The following is an 18691-nucleotide window of genomic DNA, read 5'->3' as shown; positions in this document are numbered from 1 at the left end:
AGGGGCAAGCTCCTTGGGCTCAGTATCGGTACGCATTAGCCTTCCTTCATTCGTGGGGTTCTAAAGCTACTTGGAGTGCAGGGAAGTGCACCGACCATTTGACCATGCCAAGGTTTCCAGGCCCTTCTGGAAGCTGCAGCCACCTCCAACAGAAGACCAGGTCACCAAGGAGCCTTGAAAATAATCCTCTGAAGCCACAATTAGGAGAAAGTTGTCCTCCCACACCTGAAGTCACTGATGGGCTAGGCCAGTCCCTCTTCCATAATCGGGGTAGGATGTGTCCACGGGGCAATCACACATCATGGTGCCAGCACACTCGCTCCTCCTCCTCCAGCCCAGGTATGCGCTGCAGCAGGTGAGGGAAAGTGGCCATCTCGAGGCACCGCCAGCCAAGCTGCTTCGGCGAGGCACTGGGTGATTCGGGTATATTATCTCATTTAATCTACAACAGTCTTTGGGATTAGTCATTTCTCTCCCCCATTTTATAGCTGAGGAAGCTGAGGTTCAAGGAGGTTAAATCGTTTGCCCAAGGTCCTGCAGATCATAAGTAGCAGAGTCCAACCCACGTGTGACCAATACATTCTTTTTTTTTTAGATTTTATTTATTTATTTATTTGAGAGAGAGAATGAGAGAGAGAGAGCATGAGAAGGGGGAGGGTCAGAGGGAGAAGCAGACTCCCCACTGAGCAGGGAGCCCGATGCGGGGCTCGATCCCCGGACTCCAGGATCATGACCCGAGCCGAAGGCCGTCGCTTAACCAGCTGAGCCAGCCAGGCGCCCCTGATCAATACATTCCTCCTCAGACCCCTACAGCAAGCAGGAGGGAGTGTGCCCCAACTGCCATCCCCTGATGGCTCCCTGTCAGGGTCCCCGGGACCGGGGCTTTGTTCCAGTGCTGAACGCAGGCTCCCTCTCCCTCTCTCCTCCGCCCCCTCTCCCCAGGGTTGCCAGAGTAATGTGTCTCTTCTGTTCTGCTCTCAGTTTCCAAACTCGCAACGCTGGAGTCCTCTGCTTGGCTCGCATTCATTCTGAGCCGAGAGCTGGCCAGCTCTCAGCAGTGCAGGGCCGTCCATCACTCCTGTCTCAGGTTCGCTCCTCGGAGAGCCGGAGCTGACCACAACTGCCTTGGCAGGGTTCCACTGTGAGGGAGTCACAAAACTGGCATTTAAGTCCGGAGCGGAAAAAACACCCCAAGCTTGTTCGTTTTTTCTGACAGGTGCTGGAGCCCATGAAAGGTCAGATTCCAGCTCGCAGTCACATCCTGGCTTAGCCGGCTCCAGCACACAAAGGCCTGTCTGTCTCACCCGAGCGCCGGGAGTGAGGACCCAGGCCAAGGGCTTAAAATGGCCACCTGATGGCCTGCGCCTGCTGATCCGTTCCTTCACGGGCATTGGCCTAAATGAAGCATTGGGAAGCCCAGCTGCCGAGGATGTGTGAAACAGGCGAAATGAAGAAGAATGCAGGCTTTTTTCTGATTTGTAATTGCAAGAGATATTAACCCCCCGGCAGCCCATGAATCCATCCCCTGACATCCAGCCTGCTGTGGCTCATTTGTAAGAGCCCTGGGACACTTCTGTTTCATGTTCAAAGCCTTGCTGGGCTGGAAAATTGAGTGAGAGCTGTCCCTCCAAGCCCCAGCAAGGATGTTGGGAAAGGAAGGAGTTTGTTCTCTTCCTTGCTGATGTATCAGGGATAGCTCCGAGTTGCGGTGTTATTGGAACAGAGGGTGTGTGTTTAAAATGCACGTAGTGCATGCTTTCAACTGGGAATGTTTGTTTTGTTTTTGTTTTTGTTTTTTTTTAAAGAATTTATTTATTTATTTGACAGAGAGAGACACAGCCTGAGAGGGAACACAAGCAGGGGGAGTGGGAGAGGGAGAAGCAGGCTTCCCGCAGAGCAGGGAGCCCGATGCGGGGCTCGATCCCAGAACCCTGGGATCATGACCTGAGCCGAAGGCAGACGCTTAACCGACTGAGCCACCCAGGCGCCCCTGGGAATGTTTGTTTTTGCAGCCTTTACGAAAACAGCCCCCAATTCAAAATGGCTCCAAGGCCCCACAGTCCTGTATTTTAAGTTCCTCATCAACAGCTGTAGGCTGAGGCTCTTTCACATCTTTAACTTCTTCAAAAGATGGTCACTCTACCTACCGTGCCTCCAGACCTCTCTAGTCATGTGATTCCTTCCCTCCTCCTTCCCCCACCCTCCCCATAACTTTACACCAAACTGTGATGCTGGCGGGGAGCCAAAGGACAGCGGCTACTGCTTATCACCCTGTAGAGGAACATGGGAGATCTTGATTTTATAAGGATTTCATTTGAAAGCTCCTGTTAAATAGCAAGCCCAGACTACCAATAAAATTCTTTTTTTTTTTTTTTTTTTTTTGAGAGAGAGAGAATGAGAGACAGAGAGCATGAGAGGGAGGAGGGTCAGAGGGAGAAGCAGACTCCCTGCCAAGCAGGGAGCCCGATGCGGGACTCGATCCCGGGACTCCAGGATCATGACCTGAGCCGAAGGCAGTTGCTTAACCAACTGAGCCACCCAGGCGCCCTACCAATAAAATTCTTACCAAAAAAAAAAATATATATATAATAAATCTGCATGTGAAATAAACACAGTTGTTTTGGAATAATTTCTTCCCCAACAGTTGAGAATCTCACCCTAATAAGAAACTTTCTCAGTAAAATAAGCCACACACCAGAAACTGGGGCCCTAGCCTCTCCTAACTGTGCCACGGAGTTGTTCTGGGTCAAAATGTGTTCATACCGAGATGTCAGGGGAGCCCCAGCTTTCTAAGGGGGCAAGAAATGCCATGAGCACCAGCAGGAGGCTGACTGCCAACCTCTTCCTTTGTTTACCCAACTCCCCACGTGTCCTAAATGTGCCCCCAACCCCTAAAAGTCTGGTCTCTGCCACCTCAGCAAGGTTCCATCCCATAAACTCAACCAGTGTTTTGACTCAAAGAACTTTTGTTAGCAGCCTCTGTGAAAAGACAAGATGTCCTTGGGGCCGGTCCCACAGCCACTCTGTAATCTCTCTCTTCGGGAAGCACAAACATAACCCTAATAAACATACTGATGCTCACACCAACAAGATGCACATATTGTGCTAAGCTCTTTCCCAGCACGATCATAGGATTTCCCCACCACTCAGGGAAGTAGGTATGATTCACCCCATTTCATAGAAAAAGAGCCTGAGGCTCAGAAAGGCCCCTTCATGGGGTGGAACCAGCATGCAAACAACATAAATCTGACATCACAGCTTAGCCACCCTGCCGCTGTGCCTCTTCTAACTAGGGATGTTAGGAATAAATAATCCCCAATAATCTTTTCAAGGAGTATAGTATAAAAAACGTTTTGGCCAAAATAACTATCATTTATTGGGCTCTCAGTATGTGCCTGGCACTGCTAGAAGCTTTGTATAAATCTCTCCGAACATTCCTGCAAGGTAGCTAACATGACTCCATGTGATGTCAGTGGCCCGACAGACATGGGAACAAAGCAAAACCCTGAGTTTGATCCTAGAGTAAGAGGACCCTGGCCATGCAGCTGGACTACATACAATATGCATTTGGCAGCGTTCAAACAACGTACTGCTCCATCCTGTTATTTATTATTATTAGAAATAATAAATGGCATTTATTGAGCATAGAGCATGTGCTTTAGGGTTCCCATCCTGGTAGGTTTGTGGTCCCTCTTTAGGGATGTCAGCTTTCCAAAAATGTGATTCTTGTGATTTCCCAGACTGCCTGGGGCTCCGTCGTGTGTGTGTGTGTGTGTGTGTGTGTGTGTGTGGTGTGTTTGCACACTCCCGCTATGTGTCTGTCACACTGCAGGGAGCTTTTCCTCATTTAAACAGCCAATTAAAACCCACTTTGGCACTTAACGCATGTCACTGCTTCTAGGCACTCAGCTGCCTTCCCAGCAGGCCTTTAATTTGATAAAGAGCTTCTAATAACGACTAACAGAGCCCCGGTAAGTTAATTAAACCTCGTCCTTTATTTTGCTTTCAAGGTGTACCCTCCCCTGTAAAAGGCCCAAGGTTTGTGCTTGCAAATGACTTTAGACAATGTTCCATGCTTCAATGAGAAAAGTATGTCTGTCATGTCCTGGCAAGTTACACTTAAAGTCTCAATTTCAGCATCATGTCAGGCTTTAACGGAGGCCAGAAGCAGATGGAAAAAACCTTTGCACCCAGTTGTATGGAAGCCAGAGTTAGCAATGGAAGATGAGTTTCCTCTGAGAGTATAATGCTGAAAGACGACCTGGCTGTCATACCGAACTCCATTTATCCCATTTCTTTAAAGTAATCTGAGAGTCCAGATGGGTTGTATAAACAGAAGAGGAGGTTCCTGGGAGTTCACTAGCTTAATGAAGCCCGTATGTTTGACTCATGTAATAAGTATTTAATCATGCTGATGAAATTCATTTAAACCTCAGCCACACACGCCGTTGCAAAGCCCCAATAATGCCCTACATCACTCGTGCTGGCGGTGGTGGAGCAAGAGGTGAAACAGAAGGCTGGTGACATTTCACATGGTAAGTGGGCTTTGGAAGAGATAATGAGCCACGAGAAGCTAGCTTGTAGCTTTATTGCCTCTGAGTCTGCCCATGGTGAGGTGCTAAAGGCTGGGTAATAACTCACATAACCCCTCTTCTTAATTTCTGAGTGATCAATGAGAAAAGATACATCACTTGGGAAGCTTTCTGCTGCAAGTAACAGAAACTCCCCAACTCAACCAACGTAAACAATCTGGAAGTTTGCTAAATGCACATAATTAGAAGTTCTGATACACAGTGCTGTCAGACCCAGTTAATTCAGCAGCTTGATCACATCAACCAAAGACCCGAGTCCTTCCCGTCTCCCTTCTGCAATCCGTGGTGTGTTCAGTTGTCCACAGGCTAGCTGCCCCCATGACCTCCATGACGGCTGCCAATGCTACGTCACAGTGGAATGTAAATGACTGCAGTCCATTCACATCCAGTGGAAGGGGAGAAGCCATTTGTTCCTTTGTTAACAAAGAAAACTTTTCTTAAAGTGCCCAATCCCATCCTTAAGATCTTTTGCTCCCAAGCCAATGACTGACATAGGGACAGGATCCCCGTGATTGATTGACTTAGACTCTTTATCTCTGAGTGGCCAAAGTAGTGCTGGACTGGAGCAGCTCAGGCCAGTCTGCAGGAGCTGACAGCGCACAGCTCTTACCAAAGCCCTCCATTTAGTGACCTCGTGTGGGTATCTTGAAACCAGCCACAATGGGCAGATTTATACCACAGGAATTGGCAGACGCTACATACCAGGCTTTTTTCCTGAAGAGCCAGTTGATACGTATTTACCAGCACATCTCACGGCAACAGGGTCACCTTCCTTAAGGCTGGATGCCAGAACAAAACTGGGGTTCTTTTAGCTGGAAAGAAAAATAGGGACGTGGATGCCAAATGGGCAATCAACATTATCTGAGAAGGGCCCAGTGGCCCACTCGTTCTTTCTAGAAAACACAGCACTTGGAGTCTGAGCAACATTAAAATACCTTAGAGAAGTGTAGGGAGAACTCTAATTGGCTTTCAAAATATCCTAAAAGAACCTGCTTTGGTAGGAAGCACTTATTTTGTTGGCTGGCTTCGTTTTTCTGCCAAAGTTGAAAAGCTTCTCCTAAGAAAGTTCTTGGTGTCCTTTTGTCTGAAATGGTACTCCACGCATAGCGTGTTCTATGCTCATCCAGGAGAATCTGTGACCACTGCAGTTCCCTGGACAGCTTCCCCAGGAGTCCGGTTCACCAAGTCTGCTGAGGGGACCAGGAAGCTGCACTTTTAGCAGCATCCTCCTCCCCCTCTCAGTGATTCTGATGCAAGTTGTCTGAAAAGGAATTCCATACAGCAAAAGAAAGCCTGCCCTCACACTGGTCTAACTCAGAGGTTGGCCAGCTGGAGCCCACAAGCTAAGACAGATTTTTATATTTTTAAACGGCTTCTAGATCTCAAAAGAAGAATATACTGTTTTGTGATGTTAAAATAATATGAAGTGCAAATGTTTTCGGTGTCCACAATCAGGTTTACCTGTAACACAGTCACACATGTGCGTATGTGTTGTCTGTGGCCTCCCTCGAGCTATAATGGCTGAGCTGAGTAGAGCTGCAACACGGATCCCATGGCCCACAAAGCCTAAAGTATTTACTGTCTGGCCCTTTACAGAAAAGTTTGCCAACCCCTGCTCTAACATATTCCATTCAGTTGAAGAACCAATGGAATGAGAAAGACTTTCCCTATCAGTTCCCTCACGGAGGGATTCCCAATGGGTCAAGTCAAAGCCACCAGCCACATCAGAGCCCTGCTGCCTGGGAATCATTCTGTGGCTCCGTTTCCTTTGGCTCAAAGATGGTGAACAATGGCCAGGTGGCTTTCCCTGTGACTGCTAAAGGGCCCTACATGGTGTGTATAGCAGGTAGCGGAGCTTTCTTAGTAATATGCTCCAATGAATACAAAATCAGTAGACATCATACCATGTCCCATGGTGCCTCTGCCCCAGACACACCATTGTGCTTGCCCATGGTCAGGGTCAGCAGGGAGCAGATACAAACACATATGACGCATGGCCGCTGCCCTCCTGGGACTTACACTTTAGCTGGAAAGAAAATACAGAAAACTTCCAGGCAAGGCAAAAACAGCAGTGCTTCCATTTCATGCTATGGGACTTTTCTCAAACAAAGTCAGAAATGTGTTCAACCATTAGCCACCCTAGGTCAGGGCTCCATGAAATCAACGTCCTCTGTGAGAGAGGGACCCACAAAGGAGAGCTCCCAGAACTGGAGGCCTGCACTGAGGATTCTGGAAAGTTCCACTCAAAGACTCTTTGTTGTCAGAAAGTCCCTGATGAGTAGGACACAGAATGTGAACTCAAGGAAGAAGAGGACTCAAAAGGGGGGCTGAACAGAGACTAAGGAAGAACACATAGAGAAGATGGTATCTGAGAAGATCTTAAAGGGGAGGTCATAGAAGCACCAGACTAAGGATGCAGAAATAAGAATGTATAGGACGACTGAACAGAATGATGTGTCCCCTGGTAAGGCTGGACGAGGGGGATTAGGCTGAGAAGGTAGGTCATGTCATAGTGTAGAAGACCCTTAATGCCAGAATCAGAAATTGGCACTTAATTCCATAGAAAAGGAGGAATCGTTTTTTAATGTACATTGTGCTCTAAAATGTAACATATACAAAAAGGGGCACAAATCACAAGTGAACTTTCACCAAGTGAGAACATCCAGGTAACCAGTAGTTCTATTCCCTGCAGTACCTCGATCTGTGGGAAGTCTCCCCATCCTGGTATATAATTAATCATAACAATGATCATTATGTCTTATATTTATATAGGATGATTTATAAATATATTTACATGCGTTATTTAAGGCCCTCAAATTATGTGATAGATATCGTCACCATCGGCCTCGTATGGCAAAGGCATAAAGCAGTAAGATCACATGAGTATTCAGTAGAAGAATTTGGACTCTTTGTATCCTCACTCCATTAGTGGTACAATCACTAAAATGATGTGGTAGATATATATTTATTCAAATAGAAACATGGTCAAAATATATTACGGAGTTAAAGAAAATAGGCTACCAAACAGCCATATAGAATATTGCTTATGGAAGATCTCACAGGGCAGTAGAACATACCAGAGTCAGACCATCTGCTTTCAAACCCTGGCTCCGACATTTACTGGCTATGTGATTGCTATGGACTGAATATTCTGTGCCCCCAAACTTCATCTGTTGAAGCCCTAATCCCCAGTGCAATGGTATTTGGAGCTGGGCCTCTGGCAGATAATGAGGAGCAGAGGAAGACGTCCCAGCTGGTGGCTGCCCAGCGGCACAGAAGGGCAGGTGGCGTCTCTGCTTCGTCCCCACTCGTATTCTGGGAAATTGATCCCTTTATCTGAATGGCCTGGATTTAACTGTTTGGAATTTTGACTAATTTACCGAGTGTGTCTTAACGATCTGAATTCTGATAACCCTTGGGGAAGGGGCCAGTATAATTCACTTCCTAAGCACAGGAGCGTTGGAGTCATGCGTAGAATTCTTGGCTCCCCCAGTTACGGGTTGTTTGATCTTGAATAATTAAACTCAAAGGAAGCTCAGTCTCATCTACAGAAGTTGAAATAGAACGCATTCCTGACAGGTTGCTGAAAGGATTCAGTGAGATGACATAAGGCACTGCGCGCAGGGCCGGCCAGAAAGTAAGCGCTCCAGAGGGGTAGGCATGCATTAGTAATCACCCACAATAGGGCATCATCCCAAGAGTGGGGACCCCTGAAACAAGCATGCTGGGTGCCTTCCCTACAATCCCCGAGGCCCCCAAAGCACCCAGAGTCTCCAGCCCACATTTGTGCTTAGCTCTGCTGAAGGAAGAGGTGCAGGTAGGCTGGTGGAGGCCATGGAGGCCAGCAGAGACCAGAGCGGGGGCAGCCACACGCCGCAGTCCTGGCCTCCCTGAGACCTGCTGTACCCTGCTGCTGGCTGCCACATTTGGAGCGGGAACTCAGTCAGCCTGGCGTCTGTCAGCTCTCCTCAGCAGAATGCAGGGGGGCTGCTGTGGGTCTTGGTGCAGGATCGCCAACCCTTCCTCCCCCATGCCAGGGCAGGGCAGAGGGGAAGGGGCCTAACCTCATAGGGTGGTGGCTCTTGCTTTTTGCTTGAGATTGTCTGTAGATGCCTGCTTCTACCCGGTAAACACCCAAGCGCCCCCTGTGGGTGTGAGTGAATGCAGGTTCTTTGCCAAGGAACTCTGGCTTCCAAAGCTGGCGATGCCGGGAGGTACTTCCCCACCTCCCTCCTACTCTGTCTTAGTTGTGCCTCTGCCATGTCCCAGACCCTGAGGACACCAACGCCCTGATGCAGCCCCAGAGTAAGGGCGGGGCACCCAAGAACAACAGAGAGGTGAATGCCATTCTCTTCCTCCTTCTTTGACTTCTTGGGGCAAAGGGATGATTCTGAAAAAGCTCAAGGCCCATTCATGGTACGGCCCAAACAGAGTGGGCTCAGGGCACTAGCTCCTTGGGGGTAGCTTTCATGACTGTTCTTCTCTTACGGAAGGAAACCCCAGTCCCCTCAGTTTTCATGCCAAGAAATCAGAGACTTTTGTGTTCTTATAGAAGGAAAAAAGGAGGTAGGAGGATGAGAAGGACAGAGAAAAACTGGACCTCATCGTTTGGAGCCAGGCCCACAATGGATGGAGAGTAGACGCCGGCTGCCAAAGAGGCCGTAGTGCGGGCGCCTGGGTGGCTCAGGTGGTTAAGCGTCTGCCTTCGGCTCAGGTCATGATCCCAGGGTCCTGGGATCGAGTCCCGCATCGGGCTTCCCGCTCCTTGGGAGCCTGCTTCTCCCTCTGTTTCTCTCTGTCTCTCATGAATAAATAAAATAAAAATCTTTAAAAAAAAAAAAAAAAGAGGCCATAGTGCAAGGATGATGACCGGGGCTGTGGCCCAAGTGCGACACAGAGCTGAAAGTAGCAGCAAAACACACGTGGCCACGGACCCGCAGCCACCCGTCCCCCAACAGCAGGGGCCATGGGGAGATGGGCACACCCACAGTGCCTATGCTGGTGTGGAACCCACTTGTCCAGGGAGAAGGAGCAGAAAGAAGAAAAGGAAAAAATGGCTGGCTCACTCTGGATTCATAAATCACTGGAAGGGAGAGACCTTGCCCGGTGAAGTTGGAGACTCTACCTGGCACCGTCCTGAGGGTGAGCCTGGGTGTCATAAATCCCCGTGGCTCTGCCCACCACAGCCCTGCCCACTGGCCCAGGGCAAAGATGATGGTTATTTTGCTGGCTCTGGAGCAGGTGTCTGCCAGTCCATGGACACAAGCCCATTCTATGTGTTTCCCCTTGAGTGTGATGGGGGTAGAACAGAGTGGGTATCTGTCCCCGGGAACCTGGGAATGTGGCCCGGTGGCCTGGCAGAGCTCGAATGTCCTTGGCCAGCTCTTGGTGAGCAGAGACAGTCAGGAGATGAGTCTCATGATCAGATGACTTAGGCTTGCTGGAGTATTTTCCTCAGATTTTGGAATCATCTGAGGTCACTTGAGCGTCCTTGCCCTCCTTGTTGGGTCCCTCAGGTAGCTCACTGAATTCTGTTTAGCTTGTGTTGAGTGTTTAGCTTGGGTGGGCTTGCCCAGGGGGTGGTTGTCACAGTAGACTTTTATAGTTCACCTCACTGTCGCATCCACCAAGGAGGGGCCATACACAAAAAGGGACCGATTACAGATAGCAGTTGTCTCCCTCCCTACCAGCCCAGCTGAGCTACATGTAGCCCTGCCCCCCACGGCTTCACCACTGTCCGCATCATATCCCTGCTAGTACGCCTGCAGGAGCCCTTCCATCTGGCAAAGTCTTAATAATGCTACGAGGTGTCATCCAAATGCCCCATCTTCTGGGAAGCCTTCCATGACATCTCCCCCACCTCACGCCATCACATGCCAGAAAACCAACGAGAGCCCTTCTTTCTTTCGTTTGCTTCACAAACGATTGTTAAGTCCTACTATGTGCCAGGTGCTGTCAAAAACAAGATGGACCCAGTCTCTGCCTTCATGGAGTTTCGTCTGTTTGGATTAGAGAGATAATAAAATATAACTTAAGATGGTCACACTTAAAAAATGCTTTAAACTGAGAGCAAATGATAACGAGTAAATTTGCTAAGTTACCCTAGATGGGGCAATGAAGGAAGGCCTCTGTGAGGACAGATATTCAGCAGAAGCTGGAAGACGAGCCCCCAGTGGTACAGTTCAGAGGGGACGATGTGTGCTGAGAGACCACTGAGCGAGAGGACAGAGGGGCTCCTGCAGCTGGAGAGCAGTCAGGCTTAGATCACTCAGGGCCAGCAGCCACGGGAAGGAGTTGGGTGGTCGTCCACACTCAGGATCCTTCAATCATTTGGTATTTTACCCTGTTTCGGCAGGCATTCTGTTACACGGTTCCCACTGATTTACTTCTCTACCTTCCAAGCGGAGTATGAGCCCTTCAAGGGCAAGGCTGTGTTTCGCTTGTGACTGCATCTTTGGCATTGGCCCATTCAGCGTATCGTGGCTGGATGAGATGGGCATTGACCCCTGACCGCCTGAGGAGATTCGTACCTGTCTATTCTCTCCCCTTCCCAAGGTAAGAGAGCAGCTCCGCTTGGACGACCGGGTGGACGCGCCAAGCGGCCGGAGTAACTGACCTAGCCTTTGTCCTGAGATAACCCTGGCACCTGAGACACAAAGGCCACAGGCCTGGAACTGGTGGAGGCTTGGGCTCCTCTCCAGCCGCAGGCAGTGCCAAGGCTTCTCAGCAAGACTGAGCACCTTCTATGGGCTCATCCATGTTTTGAGGGCACGGCAGAAACTCACGATGAGTTTCTGCCCATTGTTTGAGAATTGTTTACATAGAAAAAATCTGGTAAAAACAAATCGGGTAAATATGCTCATCACATTTTTTTTTTTAATTTTTTATTTATTTATTTGACAGAGAGAGAGATAGCGAGAGCAGGAACACAAGCAGGGGGAGTGGGAGAGGGAGAAGCAGGCCTCCCGCCCAGCAAGGAGCCCGATGTGGGGCTCGATCCCAGAACCCCGGGATCATGACCCGAGCCGAAGGCAGACGCCTAACGACTGAGCCACCCAGGCGCCCCTCATCGCATGTTTTGATCTGTGGCAAGAAGCACTGACCCTAGGGACACTTTTGGATTTCAGTTTAGCCCACAATTCTAGGCCGGGCCCTGCCTTCCGAGAGCTTACAGTCTGGTTAGAAGTAAAGACTTGTAAACAAGTAAATGCTAGAAAGTATTTTAATTGCTCTGATGTAGAACACCAGCTCAGTTTACAGATGAGGTGATCAATTGTAGCTGGGGAGAAAAGGGAGAGCAGGGGACATTGGAAAGGTTTCCATTTGGAGAGAGTGAGTACATGTTGACCAGGCAGATGAGAAAGGGTCTTTCTGGTGGAGGGAGCAGGGTAAGCAAGGGGGGGGGGGGGGGGGCGGGGAAGTTCAGAAAGGGTCTACTGCATGAATTGTATGTGTATCTGGCAAGACTCAGTGTCCGATACTGGGGGGATTAGGGGGGTGGGGCAGGTTATGGAGATTTGAGTGCTGGGATGCCGGGCTTAGACGTGATCCTGTGGGCACAGAGCTCCCGTGAAGAGCTTTAAGTGGGACAGAGAGTGTAGAGGTCGTAAAGACTGCTGGGGGTGGCAGTGAGGAGCCTGGAGGAGAGGAGACCAACCCGGGAGGCCAGGGAATCAGGCGAGGCACAGTGAGAGCTGCCACTGGGTGGAAGCCGGGGGCTGAAAGAGAGGGAAGATTCTGTGGAGGAGTTGGAGCCCTTAGAAAGCTGCTTTGGGGATGGAGAAGGGCTTTCACTCTCACGGTTCCCCTCAGGGTGGGTGACGGTAGCAGCATGGAGGGGAGTAGATTGGGCAGGAAATCCATCCCCTTCTGGACAGTTCGAGATTGACATACTCACTACCAGATATATAGCTGGGCAAGGGGGTGCCCCCCCCTGGCCTTCTCACCTTGGTAGCCCCACTGGAGCCCTTCCTGGGTCACACTGCTTCCCATGAAACGAGAAGAAGTCTGTGGGACCATGGGGACGTGCCCGCCTAGATGCAGAGACGCCTCCTTCTAGACCTGACCCGGGTAACTAGAACCTGGGAATCCCCTGCCCGAATGACCCAGTCTGTGGCCTCTTCCCAGGCCTGTCCACCCCAGGCTGGCTGATGTGCACACTTTGGTCCCAGGCAGTGGCCAAGTGGCCGTTGTTTGGTGCAGCGCACAGACAGAGCTTGGTTGTGGGGTCTTTGCACTTATACATGTGTGTAAGGCCTCTTGGGGTCTGGGACAGGGGAGGGGTTTGGAAGAAAAAACGTCTCCATTTGGCTCCCACAAATATTAGGGACTGACCTAGAGGTAACCTGTAGGGTTACTTGGTGTTCTGAAATCTCCTTTCTAGATTAGTTATAATATCTACAAGCCCGCCTTACCTCCCACCCCCACCCAAGGTTGGTCCGACTCCTTTCCAGACCCCTCATTATCGTGGTTACCTCTTTTGAATTGACCGTTTTGTGTAACTAGAAATTCAGATCTCTGCTGCATAAACTACAATCAGGGACAACCGGGGAATTCAGATTCAATTATATATAAGAGCATAAGTCCCCCCCAAACACTGAGGGACGTAGAAGTGACTCAGGAATTAGGGTAGTGGCGGGAGAGAGAGTGCCGACTCGGGGAAGGGTTTGGAGCTCTACAGCCATAATCCAGACGAGAGAGAATGAGCAAAGAACCAAGAGGAAGAGGAGCTGAGTGCATGCATCTCGTATGACTCCAGAAGAGACAAAGACACACCTACATGTCCCGCAGGTACACCAAACACAAAGGGAAGGGAAGGTCCACTTCACTCTCAAGCCCACGGTGCTGACCCTCTGCAGTCTTCCTTTTGTCTCTTGCCTGAACACCTGTGGGTGCTCCTCTCCCTTCCCCTCTGCCCTGATTACAATGAGGCGCCTTCTCCTGGTTGGAGGGTGGGAGCGGGGAGCAACCATCTGGATTATCTTCTCTGCCTGGAGCTCTCTTCAACTCATCAGCTTTTTCATAATCTCATCTGAAAACATATCCTTTTTCATTTGTCTCTTAATTTCTCCCTCCTCCACAAATGTCTTTCTCTCCCTTCCTCTCTCTTTCTCTCTCTCCCCTGATTATTGTTGCTTTATAGAACACTGGGGGATAGATTGCCTGATAAAACATGCCTTGTAAACGCATATGGCCCTGGCTCTGAACTGTCCAGATCTACACCAGCTGTGTGACTTCACAGGTCCAGCTGTTCACTAGCGCACAACCCAGCAGCCTCATGATGTAGGTACCGGCTTAAGAGCTACTCTGTTCATGTCAGGAGCGTCTAGTGCGTGGTTAACCTTGGATCACCGTGATTACTCAGCCCACAGCCCTGGTAGATCACTCAAACCGAGCTTCCTGGCCAGGCAAGCAGGGCCACTGCTCCAGCCCAAGGGGTGGGGGCGGGGTGGCAATAATTCCAGGCCACCGGGAGGGGCCTGACATCGGCATCCCCGGGGTGTTTCATAAGCCCCGACAGCTCCTCAGCGCGGTGTTAGGACAAGTGGGGGCTCCTCTCACTTTACCACCCCGTTGCCTTCCCTGGAAGGGATCACTCTTCCTGCTTCGAGTCTTGTCCCAGACAAAGGAGCGGGGAATGACTGCACGTACCAAGAAAGGTCAAGTCTGGCCTGAAAGAAAAGGTGCACCTACGGCCTCATTTCGCAAGAGCCCTTTGCAGTTCCTTTGAATTAGTTTGTTTTGTGTTGCCCTCAGGTGGGGAGAGCCCAGGATCACTCTGTCAACAGCTCTATCTATAGCAGGAGCCCCTGCAGGCCCAGCCCTCACCCCAGCCTCTCCGCTGGCCTGGCGCTCGCTGACCCTGAGGCTCAGCTGTGGGAATCAATCATCTCCTTCCAGAACTCATCCTTCAGCAGCTGCACGGCCTCGGCTATTTTTACCACCCCAGGAAGCCGGTGGCCAAGGACGTGCTGGGCCACCTTTGCGGGAGGTGTTGCTGTAGAAGGCTGCCGGTTGTCAGGGCAGCTGAGCTTCTGCCTCAAGGTTAAATCCAAAGTGCCTGACCTGGAACAGTAGAGCACTTGATCTTCTTCCCCTCCGCGGCAGTGAAAGCACCCCAGAGGCTTAGGCTGGGGAAGCAGGTGGCCTGAGGAGGGACAGAGCCCAGGGACACCATGGAAGGGCTGGGGTTGGGGGGCAGGGAGGAAAGGAGGGCAGACAAGGGTGTGCATGTGCCCGGGTTTCTCTTACCCAAACAGGGAGATCGGAAATCAGAGCATCTCGGGCAGCTGGCCTCAAGCACTGCTGTGTTCTAGCCCAGGGACACCCATCCTGCTGCCTCCCCATCACCAGCTGACACTTCCAGGACTCTCTCTATGTGCTGGGCCTGGACAGGGCCTGGGGCTCCAGGGTCTGCCCCAGAGTCGTCCAGAGACCAGAGAGGCCAAATCAAACCGAACATCACCCAACCCATGAGGGCCCCTCGCTCCCCCGTCTGCCCATCACCCCAGTTCCTTTGCCCAGCCTGAGTTTATAACTATCTTCCTGCTTTGTTCTCAAGGGAGGAATCTGTGCAGTGTAAGAGCAGGGGATGCAAAGCATTTCATATTTGTAAACGTTCATCCGATACCCTAAACAAGCTCCTTCAGCACAATCCTGTGAGGTAAGTCAGTACTTTTAGTCTGTTTAAAAATAGTCTGATCAGCCAGAGTCTCAGCTGCTTGGGCACATGTGTGCTTTGCTTGCAAAGTGGGAAAAGCAGAACTCACTAACATCCTGACAGAGCGAAGGGTGGTCGCCTCACATTCCCTAGATGTCTTCCATCTCTGAAAAGGAAAGAAGGGGGTCTGGAAAGGAGAGCTCTGACGTTCTGTGTGTGCCCTCCTGAGGCCTTCAGGAAGGGAGAAAGCAGAGCCCATGAAATGCTCTACTGAAGGGATGGAATGGTGGAAAAGCTGATGCTCTGATCCCTTCCAGGCTCCAATGAGGGAGACAGAAACAAGTGAGGTGGGACCACAGGCCTGGTGCCCCACTGAATGGGGAAGAAGGCCGGTTCCCCTAAGCTACCCTGGTCTGCTGTAGAATAGCTGGGAGGAGTGGCTGAGGGCAGCATATCCAAGACGGAATAAGAGATACCCTAGGGAATGTTACATCTCGAAGAGCAGGAGGCAGGGGGTGAGGGAGGACCTGTGTGGATTACACAAGTCCATGGGCATCCGTGCCTGGGTGGGGCAGCAGGACCAGAGGTCCTGAGAAGTTTGTAGACTACCCCAGGGCTCCGAAGCCCAGCCAGGCCAAGAACTCCCTCAGCGCCCTGGGCTCTCTGTGGCTGTAACTGACCAGATACTTTCCTGCGCTGAAAGAGTCTCCCACAGCCAATGCCAAATTAGCAAATCGTTTAAAGAATAAAGTCACTTGACACGCTCATGTACAGCGGTGTGCAAACTGACATAAGCTTTCTGGAGGACAATTCGGCAACTACTATCGGACCTTAAAAATATTCACGCCCCTTAAGCTAATCATTTCTGCTTTATAAATTTCCCGAAAACAAAGAATGCCCAACAATAGGAGAAAAGTGAAATGAACAACAAAGCATCTATTTAATAATGATACATACTAATGATATGGGAAAGTGCTAAAAATGTAATACTTGATTTAAAAAGGCAGAATGAAGACTAGAGAGAGTATGATCTCACCATTTTTTATTATTATAACAGTGGCTATAAGATTAGAAAGGTCCCTGTTTAAGGAGATTCCTTCATAAGCCACGTATATTAGAAGGGAGACCTTGAAGGTTGGGTACTGAACACATGCAAAGTAGCAGAAGAGCTCTGGGGGGCTATGGTGATGACCATGGGGAGAAAGGGGCATGGAACCAAAGGAGGAGCAAGGAGCTGGGGGCATGATTCTGAGACTTCCCAGAGTAAAACAGCCAGAGATAGTCCACATTGGGGGAGCTGCTTACGAGGCACAAAGATGCCTGGTGTTCCATCTAAAGGTGCCATGGTGGCTGCCATCGACACCTCAACTCTGTACCCACCTGAAATTTTCAGGAAAGTCCACTTCATCAGTAAATGCCTCGTGTGAGTAGACATTTGGGGAAGAAATCCAGAGAAAGACTTAATACCCATCTAAGTTTATGAAATGCAGAACAACACAATTAAAATGGCTGTAGAAATAGATGCTTGTGGGCAGAGTTAATCCAGAGGACATAAGACTCACTGGGATTTCCAGAAACACTGGGGAGGACTTTGGACTTCCGGAGTAAATGCCACAGGGCTGAGCCTCTCCGGAGTACAAGATGCTGGGGAATCTTGCTAATATCACACGTGCATGTATACACACACACACGCGCACACACGCATGCACGCACGCTCGCACGCACATGCACAGAGCACTGAAAGAAGCAATACCAAGATTTCTACAATGGTTACTTGGGTAGTGGGTCTATGATGATATTTATTTTCCTCTTTATACAGCTTAGAAATTTCCACCTCAAATAATAAACAGACTTTTTATATTTTTCAAAAAAACAACAAATACAAATAAAAAGCACAGCCATTCCATGTGGCGTCTGGAGTGTCTGTGTTTGTCTATGTGTGGATGAGAAGCCTGGTGGGCCCAGATCCCACCATCTATGCTGACTCTTCATGTAACCTGGTGCAGCACTGGGGGCCAGGGGCCCTGCCCACACACAGACCACATGAAACCCCCAAGCTGGAGCTCTGGGACATTCTGGTCTCTCCTGCAGCCTAGAGGGTCCTACAGCTCACAGTGGGTCTGTGAACGGGAACCTATTTGCCTGCAAACTGAGGCACAATTACATTTGGAAAAATATAATCAACCACTGTCTCCTGGTTTCTCTGCCTTCCATTGATCTCTGTTTAGGTGTGTCTTCTAAAAGCTTGCAAGTAAAATATCATTCCACACTGATTTTCATCTTCAAATATCTTTCCTCTCCTTATGATAGAGCAGAAGCTGACACTGCTGGATTTGTTCTCTTTTCTCTGTTCTTTCATTGAAGAGAAATTCTGCACATAGTCAAGAGAGACGAAAAGAAAACCAACCCCCTTCACAGAACTAGAACAAATAATACTAAAATTTGTATGGAACCACAAAAACCCTGAATACTCAAAGCAATCTTGAGAAAGAAGAACAAAGCTTGTATCACAATCCCCGAGTTCAAGATCTACGACAAAGCTACAGTAATCAAAATAGTAAGGTACTAGCACAAAAATAGACACACAGATCAGTGGAACAGAATAGAGAGCCCAGAAATAAGCTCATGCTTATGTGGTCAATGTACAACAAAGGAGGCAAGCATATACAATGTGAGAAAGAATGGTCTCTTCAATAAATGGTGTTGGGGAAACAGGAAAGCTACATGCAAAAAAATGAAACTGGACCAGTTTCTTACACCATACACAAAAATAAACTCAAAATAGATTAAAGACCTAAATGTGAGACCTGAAATCATAAAACTTCTGGAAGAAAACAGGCAGTCATTTGACACGGGCCTTCGCAACATTTTTCTAGATAACGTCTCCACAAGCAAGGGAAACAAAAGCAAAAATAGACTATTGAGACTGCACTAAAATGAAAGGCTTTTGCACAGCAAAGGAAACCATCAACAAAATTAAAAGGCAACCCACTGAAAGAAAAAAGATTTTTGTAAATGACATAGCTAATAAACAGTTAAATCCAAAATACATAAAGTACTTACACGACTCAACACCAAAAAACACAAACAATCCAATTAAAAAACGGGCAGAAGACATAGACGTTATTCTGAAGAAGACATGGAGATGGCAAATAGACACATGAAAAGATGCTCAGCATCCCTCATCATGAAGGAAATGCAAATCAAACCACAATGAGATATGACCTTACAACTGTCAGAATGGCTAGAATCAAAAAAGACAGAAAACACCAAGTGTTGGTGAGGATGTGGAGAAAAAAGAATCCTGGTGTACTGTTAGAGAGAATATAAATTGGTACAGCCACTGTGGAAAACAGTATGGAGATTCCTCAAAATGTTAAAAATAGAAATGCCATATGATCCAATAATTCCACTACTGGGTATTTACCCAAAGAAAATG

The 18691-nt window shown here is 49.1% G+C and overlaps 1 long non-coding RNA gene across 1 annotated transcript; it reads left to right on the top strand.

Annotated features, from left to right (window-relative positions):
• The first annotated feature begins 4447 nt into the window (after positions 1-4447).
• Positions 4448-17793, top strand: LOC123861670 (uncharacterized). The gene is made up of 4 exons (XR_006795090.2): positions 4448-4535; positions 10948-11147; positions 15154-15255; positions 17563-17793. It is a non-coding gene; the product is annotated as an uncharacterized LOC123861670 (long non-coding RNA).
• Positions 17794-18691: the final 898 nt, after the last annotated feature.

Source organism: Mirounga angustirostris, unplaced genomic scaffold (assembly GCF_029215605.1).
Source record: "Mirounga angustirostris isolate CCGP_5_RB_7025 unplaced genomic scaffold, mMirAng1.0.hap1 SCAF_9, whole genome shotgun sequence".
NCBI classification, from domain to species: domain Eukaryota; kingdom Metazoa; phylum Chordata; class Mammalia; order Carnivora; family Phocidae; genus Mirounga; species Mirounga angustirostris.
Note: the sequence above shows the minus strand (reverse complement) of the source record. Positions and strands in the feature narration are given on the sequence as shown.